Source organism: Oncorhynchus mykiss, chromosome 9 (assembly GCF_013265735.2).
Source record: "Oncorhynchus mykiss isolate Arlee chromosome 9, USDA_OmykA_1.1, whole genome shotgun sequence".
Classification (NCBI taxonomy): domain Eukaryota; kingdom Metazoa; phylum Chordata; class Actinopteri; order Salmoniformes; family Salmonidae; genus Oncorhynchus; species Oncorhynchus mykiss.
The window spans coordinates 19,319,373-19,327,964 of record NC_048573.1 but is presented as its reverse complement, the minus strand read 5'-3'; the positions used below and the strand labels follow the sequence as shown (position 1 = coordinate 19,327,964).

At 43.7% G+C, this 8,592-nt stretch overlaps 1 pseudogene; it reads left to right on the top strand.

The window, feature by feature from the left end:
* The first annotated feature begins 3,232 nt into the window (after nt 1–3,232).
* Nucleotides 3,233–4,233, top strand: LOC110532957 (annotated as a pseudogene).
* Nucleotides 4,234–8,592: the final 4,359 nt, after the last annotated feature.

Genomic DNA, 8,592 nt, shown 5'->3' with positions numbered 1-8,592 from the left:
AACTCCAAGTCAATCACACTTCTGTGAAATCAAACTGTCCACTTAGGAAGCAACACTGATTGACAATAAATTGCACATTCTGTTGTGCAAATGGAATAGACAACAGGTGGAAATTATAGGCAATTAGCAAGACCCCCCCAATAAAGGAGTGGTTCTGCAGGTGGTGACCACAGACCACTTCTCAGTTCCTATGCTTCCTGGCTGATGTTTTGGTCACTTTTGAATGCTGGCGGTGCTTTCACTCTAGTGGTAGCATGAGACAGAGTCTACAACCCACACAAGTGGCTCAGGTAGTGCAGCTCATCCAGGATGGAACATCAATGCGAGCTGTGGCAAGAAGGTTTGCTGTGTCTGTCAGCGTAGTGTCCAGAGCATGGGGGCGCTACCAGGAGACAGGCCAGTACATCAGGAGACGTGGAGGAGGCCGTAGGAGGGCAACAACCCAGCAGCAGGACCGCTACCTCCGCCTTTGTGCAAGGAGGAGCAGGAGGAGCACTGCCAGAGCCCTGCAAAATGATCTCCAGCAGGCCAAAAATGTGCATGTGTCTGCTCAAACAGTCAGAAACAGACTCCATGAGGGTGGTATGAGGGCCCAACGTCCACAGGTGGGGGTTGTACTTACAGCCCAACACCGTGCAGGACGTTTGGCATTTGCCAGAGAACACCAAGATTGGCAAATTCGCCACTGGCGCCCTGTGCTCTTCACAGATGAAAGCAGGTTCACACTGAGAACGTGACAGACGTGACAGAGTCTGGAGACGCCGTGGAGAACGTTCTGCTGCCTGCAACATCCTCCAGCATGACCGGTTTGGCGGTGGGTCAGTCATGGTGTGGGGTGGCATTTCTTTGGGGGGCCGCACAGCCCTCCATGTGCTCACCAGAGGTAGCCTGACTGCCATTAGGTACCGAGATGAGATCCTCAGACCCCTTGTGAGACCATGTGTTGGTGAGGTTGGCCCTGGGTTCCTCCTAATGCAAGACAATGCTAGACCTCATGTGGCTGGAGCGTGTCAGCAGTTCCTGCAAGAGGAAGGCATTGATGCTATGGACTGGCCCGCCCATTCCCCAGACCTGAATCCAATTGAGCACATCTGGGACATCATGTCTCGCTCCATCACAGACTGTCCAGGAGTTGACGGATGTTTTAGTCCAGGTCTGGGAGGAGATCCCTCAGGAGACCATCCGCCACCTCATCAGGAGCATGCCCAGGCATTGTAGGGAGGTCATACAGGCACGTGGAAGCCACACACACTACTGAGCCTCATTACGACCCCTAGCCTGCTAGGCTCCAGAGCGGAGGGGAACCTACTGCAGGAGTTAGAAAGTTAAAGAGTTTGTCCCTGGGAGAGGGCTCTGAGAATAATATGATGGGCTAGTCACACTCAAAATTAAAGTGGAAAACCACACTACAGGCTGGAGTCATTTGGAGTCACTACTTTTACGTCAAAGTTTGATCAGCCTGTAGTGTGGTTTTCCACTTTAATTTTGAGTGTGACTCCAAATCCAGACCTCCATGGGTTGATAAATTTGATTTCCAGTGATAATTTTTGTACTAGGAACAGTAGGTTAACTGCCTGTTCAGAACGACAGATTTGTACCTCGTCAGCTCAGGGATTAGAACTTGCAACCATTTCAGTTTACAAGTTCAATGCTCTAACCACTAGGCTACCCTGCCGCCCCATTTGACTTGACTACAGCTCAGTGTTCAACACCATAGCGCATCCAAGCTCATTACTAAGCTAAGGAGCCTGGGATTAAATACCTCCCTCTGCAACTCGATCCTGTACTTCCTGACAGGCTGCCACTAGGTGGTGAGGGTAGGCAACAACACATCCGCCGCACTGAACCTCAACACCGGGGCCCCTCAGGGGTGCATGATTTGTCCCCTCCTGTACTCCCTGTTGGCCCATGCCTGCGTGGCTGCGCACAACAAAGACACCATCATTAAGTATGCAGATGAAACAACAGTTGTAGACTTGATCACAGATTACAATGAGACAGGGAGGTCAGAGACCTGGCAGCGTGGTGTCAGGACAACAACCTCTCACTCAATGTCAGGAAGACAAGGGAGCTGATCGTGGACTATAGGAAACAAAGTGCAGAGCACGCCCCCATCCGCAACGACGGGGCTGTAGTGGAGCAGGTTGAGAGCTTCAAGTTCCTCATTGTCCACATCACTAAGGAATTATTATTTTCCACACACACCAACACAGTAATAAAGAGGGCAGAGCTCCCTGCCATCAGGCGATGTCAGACGAAGGCCTTTGTTCAAGACTCCATCCACCCAAGTCATACTGTTCTCTCTGCTATTGCACGGCAAGGGGTACCGATGCACCAAATCTTGAACCAAATCTTGAACCACAGCTTCTACCTCAAAGCAATAATACTGCTAAATAATTAGTTAAATATTTAACCAATAGCTACCCAGACTATTTGCTTGATGCTTTTTGTACTAACTCTTTTGACTCATCACACATGCTGTGATCACTGTTTATTATCAATCCTGTTGCCTAGTCATTTTATCCCTACCTATATGTACATATCTACTTCAATTACCTCGTATCCCTGCACATCGACTCAGTAGTGGTACCCCGTGTATATAGCCAAGTTATCACTACCCATTGTGTGTTTATTCCTTGTGTTAATATTTATCTAAACAGTCTCTTTTTCTCTCTCTGCGTTGTTGGGAAGGTCCCGTAAGTAAGCTTTTCACTGTTTGTTTACATGTGACAAATACATTTGACTTAATTTTGATTTGCCAAGCAGAGATGCATCGGGTCCCATATTTACAGTTTTTGGAGTTGGATTTCAGCCAGATTAAAAATGTACTATATAAAAATGTCAACTCTGAGTTGGGCTGGGTTGCTATGGGCTCAGTATCATAGGCACTAGAGACTGGAATAGGATCATTCACTGTTTGTCCAATTATCAAACGAGAACTGGTCTTTAATAAAAGTTTAATTTCCCAAATAAATAACCAGCCGCATCAAGCCACTATTTAATGTCTTGGTACAATAACTCTGACTTGCTTTACAATGTCTTCTTTAAAAAAAATCTGCTCAAACTGTGGTAAACCAGACAACATTTTTTTTGATTCCTGTTAACACAGCCAATACAATCTCTTGTTTCAGTGTTCCCTCCTACATTGTATAAAGGCTATGTAAAGTGTCATCATTTAAAAGGTGGACCGTTGTCAGACCCTCATTCTATATAGTCCAATGACGTTACAATGATGATCAGACATTGGACAGTCTTTCTGTTTTTTTTTTGCCAACTCTGGTAATACATTTTTATTTAGATCCTCTTTAAAGATCTACATATTATTGGCTTTTAGAATCCATTTGATTTAGTTTGTAGCAATTTTATTTTAGACGTTTTTCTATCTTTATCTTGGTCTTTGGTCTGTATTGTTTGTTTTCTTTGACAGTTTGTGCGTTAATAACCAAGGACATTGTTCAACCAAACCCAGTGATGGTTACTCACCATAGAGGTAGTGTGAATATCACTTGCTTTTGGCAAACTGATGTCAATACCAATGTCGCTTGGTTCAAGCAGACTCTTGGACAGAAACCCCTTCTCATGGCGTCGTCATTTTAAAGTGGCTAAGATATTTTTTACTTTAACAACTTTACCAAAGGACTTTACTGAGACTAAACATCTGAGTGTGAACAGAGGAGTTGACAGCTTTAACCTGACCATCTCCAAGACAGAGCCATGGGACTCAGCCACATACTACTGTGGTGCTATGGAAGCGGGCAAAGTCAAATTTGGAGAATTAACTGTTTTAATTGTCAAAATAACTTAACTTCCTTCTCTAATTCTGGATTTTAGGTTTGTACCATCAAATTAAAAATATACTTTAGAATTGGCTTATAAATGAATATACCAGGCCAATGCAATTTACACTATGATCTTACTCCGTCACGCTCTTCAGGTTCAGAGTCCAACAGCATGTCTGTGCTCCAGCAGCCTGTGTCTGAGTCAGGCCATCCAGGAGACTCTGTGACTCTGAACTGTACAGTACACACTGAGACGTGTGCAGGAGAACACATTGTCTATTGGCTCAGACATGGCTCAGGAGAATCCCATCCAGGAATCATTTACACTCATGGAGACAGGAGTGATCAGTGTGAGAAGAGCCCTGAGGCTGGGTCTCCTACACAGAGCTGTGTCTACAACCTCCCGTAGAGAAACCTCAGCCTGTCTAATGCTGGGACTTACTACTTACTATGATATTCCTCTTAGGATCAAGAAGACAATGACACACTGATGCCGGTCCATTACGCTGCTCTGAATGTCATCTACAAGAAGCCAAAGACCCAGAGACAGAGGAGCACCATGGAGAGAGACACTGTGTACTCTGGGCTGAGGTGCCAAAACATGGACTGAAACGCAGACTTTTCCTCCGTATAGACTTGCATTTCTTTCTCTGGGTTTTATGCTTATGTGTAACTTGTGGCTTTTCAGTGTAATTGTTGTACAAAACAATGGCTTGTATTCTGTCAAACTCCTATTTACATTGATAATGTTGTGTATTTTAGATCAAATCAAAATTAATCTGCTGTCGTATGTGGTATGGTGTGATTTGCATTCATATTTTCCTCTGTCCTTACATTTCCACAACAATTTACCCCACAGATTCAGTCTGCAACAACCATATGCGGCTTATGCTCAATATAACAAAGCTTTTCTAAAACTATTTTTAAGCTGTACCCTGTATCAGATCTCTGTGGTAATCTGACGGCCCAAAATTGATCAACCACTCATCTTAACTGATCGCAAACCCCCAGCCATGACCACCAGTCCTCACCACACACTGTCTTCATACATCTCAGTGCATCAAAACCACAAACATCCATGTCACTAAGAGCACAACTCACTGTCTTCATGAGAAAAGCCTGAACGAAAAATACATGTCATAGCTGAGTATATTACAGTTGATAATGTTGAAAAAAAATATCACAATGTGGACACTGTAACAGAGTAGTTTTAATAAATAATCTACCAACTGTGTATTTATTTTATGTGGACATTGAAGTATTGCAATTCTACTAAATTTCAATAGGGAGCAGCAGTATACACGGAAGTCCTCATGACTGGATCAACAATAGAGTTTCAGGAACTTTTAGAAGTTGTCAAAATGTTTAAAATGTTAGATTCTATGACAAGGTAATATTTAAATGCTTACACATCAATTACAGGTTTTGAATCAATTTCAGCATCATGGAATAACATGTATCAAATGGGAGACAATCTATTTATTCAAGTCAACTCTCTCTAACGTGTTGTCCTCTTTTAGTTGTGTTGATAGCATGTCACTAACACTCACCCCCACACAGTGAACAGTTTCACAGGTACTTTGCAGTCTGCTGTAAGCACAAGATGAGGTCGTATCTACATTTTGGTGGGAGAGCCTGCTGGCTGCTGTAAGCACACGGGACCCTCCTACCTGCTCTCTGTGTCTCTATGTGGTTTTCAGCAGGATGTCTGTGGTGTCAATGTTGTTATCAATATCTTAACGTTTTGATCATGTTGCCGCTGACAGCTTACATACAAAGCAAAACAGCTACTTTTAAAAGAGACTCTATATATTTAGTTATCATATATCAGTTACAAACCACAACAAACTGCTGATGAACCCTATTTGAACTCTCTTGAGTTAACTGGCTCCTGTGTGATACATTTATTCTAGATCTATGGGCTCAGGGGGAGGGGACGGTTTATGATGATGTCATGGGAGAACTTTCAGTGCATTCTGAATCAGACAAGTCTTATAAGGATGCTCTGTCAGAAGGAGAGCAATAGAGGAGGAGCCTCCTTCTGATAGATTGCTTCCTATTGGAACAACACTAACCACAGAGTGAAACAGACTAGACAAAATGTGTCACATGTATTAAGCTGGGTTGTCATGTCAGCCATGCACTCTCAGGAGTTAGTAAATGATATACAGGGAATGTAAGACTGACTAAAATGTACTTGATTCATTCTACAGGTATTTCCCCCACTTATACTCATGACGCTCCACCCCTGCTCACTCTTATACTGTAGATGACAAGACAAGACACGCTCTGTGCACTACAGACCTATTGGTCGTCTGGAGTATTGTAACTGTTGAATGACATGGTCAAAATAGTGTTAGTTTCCTTTCCAATTCTTTATGTACACTTGCTAAGCTTGACCGGTGCAATGGAGGCAAGATAAATCAAGAGCACCTAAAGTAAGTGTGAGAAAACAAATGGTCTACTATTTAACTCAGGTCTGTCCAAAGTGGTGAGACAACCATAAACCAACAAACAAATAAAACCTTCAAAACAATTACTTACAAGACCATTCAACAGCATCCTGTGTCAACAACTAAAACAACTGATACCAACTGAAATCTTTCTCTTGCATTCTGTACATACAGTATGAATGTTTGTGCATAGGGCTTCTGAAAGAAATAACCTACTGTTACCATCCTAAACCCACCCACGCATCATGCACTCAGTGAGCTGTTCACAGGTATCTGAACACTTTGGTCTGCTGTGAGCTCAAAACGACACCATCACTGCACTTTGGATAGGACTGAAACCCTTGTGCACACTGTGTGGTTTTCAGCAGGAAGTCTACTGTATGTGGTGTCAGTCAGTTGCTCTTATTCTGCGTTGTTCACGCCCATGACAATTGGAAACACAGACCACTGCCATGCAGACCAACAAAGTATCTTATTACTTACAAGTTCAAAGGTTTTATAAATTCTCCAACTGTAATCGTTAGTAGAGTAGAATGTGTATCCAGGCTACATCCACAAGCCCTACCCACCCAGGTATGGGTCACCTGGAGTATTGTAACTGTTACAAATTCCCTGCTGTTGACTCGTAGCCCATCATATTATTCTCAGAGGCCTCTCCCAGGGACAAACTCTTTAACTTTCTAACTCCTGCAGTAGGCTCCCCTCCCCTCTGGAGCCTAGCAGGCTAGGGGTCGTAAACTGGCCCCTCACACCTCTGGCCCTAGCCAAAACGATTGGTTGCAAGGGGTCATCTTTGCCAGGTGCTTTATCACACCATGGTGTCAGCCGATCACAGGCAGTCATCTTGGGTCCCAGATCCCAAATTCCTGTCTCCCCATCTCAGTCACCAGTAACAGAAAGAGCAGCAAGCTCATCTCTGTCCTTCAAAACAAAAAGCTGGACTCACTCATATCTCTTTTGACATGTGGGATGGTGTGCATGCACGAAGTGAGTTGTGGGACATGTCTATATTGTTCTTAATAGTTAGCTATTGTTACATTATGTATGCTGCCTCTGTACAGTTTGTGGCCTATAAACATTTTCAGGGATTATATACCATTCATACATTCCTGTATTACTGTTTACTACAGCTCTTGTAATATCGCATTTACAGTATATTGATTGCATTTTAATTCCTTCTACAGAACCACAACCTTTCCCACGTTCCATCCCCATGTACATCTCCTGGGCGTGTGAATGAAGTTCCTGTGTGCCAACTCTTTGGCTGTCAGTTGGTCACAGACTAGTAAACACGTAAAGCTGGGTTGCTGTTTTTCAGTAACTGTTGAATGTCCCGGTCAAGATTCTATTTGTTTACTTTCAAAGACGTAGGGTACACTTGTATCATAGAAGACACAGGGGATTGTGTGTGGCTGTCCATGTGGGTGTTTGAGTGAGAAAGACACAGGGGAGAACCTATCAGTAAAAAAGCACAGCCCCTTTCATTTTCGACTCTGAAGTCAGGAGGTTTTCTAGTTAGTTGTCAAAAGGAGGTAGCCTAGCATGAGCCTTGGCTTTTGCGAGCCAGAACAGCTCATGGGAACCGCAACCTATATCCTGTTTCTGTAGAAGGAGGCAGCTTAATGTACAAGTACACCCCCTTGACAGGACTGTAGTCGATCATATTGCCTTATCCGAAATCTATTTCCATAATACTGAGTGCATAATGCTGATGTTCATGTGGAATGGCGCTGGAGGGACCAATTGTGCTATTTTGTGTATTTTTGGAGCAGATCTTAACTTTTTCTTGTACATGATGTTTCCACCATGGTTTCCTATGATTAAAAGAGCTTCTGAACATCAGAACAGCTATCACTAGCCTCAGTTTGGATGAGGACTTCTACTTCAATGAGTCAGAGGCGATACCATATTGATTATCCAGGACCAGGCCCAAATCCCGACACTTGAAGATGAAGGAGGCAACCCAAAAATAGATGCTGGTGTGTGGGATGCCTGCGAAACTACGTCAAAGAGTTTATAAACCACTTATAATCTCCGTTCTAGTTACGAAGGTACAATCACTGGAGAATAAACTGAATGAAATCCGTTCGAGACTAGCCTATCAACGTGAACTGAAGAACTGTATAATCCTATGTTTCTCTGAGTCGTGGCTGAACGCAGACATGTTCACGCATGACTGCATGGCCATGACGCCTCCTACTCGTTCATCAAGTTTGCAGACGACACAACAGTAGTGGGCTTGACTACCAACAGCGACGAGACAGCCTACAGGGAGGAGGTGAGGGTACTCGGAGTGTGGTGTCAGGAAAACAACCTCTCACGCAACGTCAACAAAACAAAGGCGATGATCGAGGTCTTCA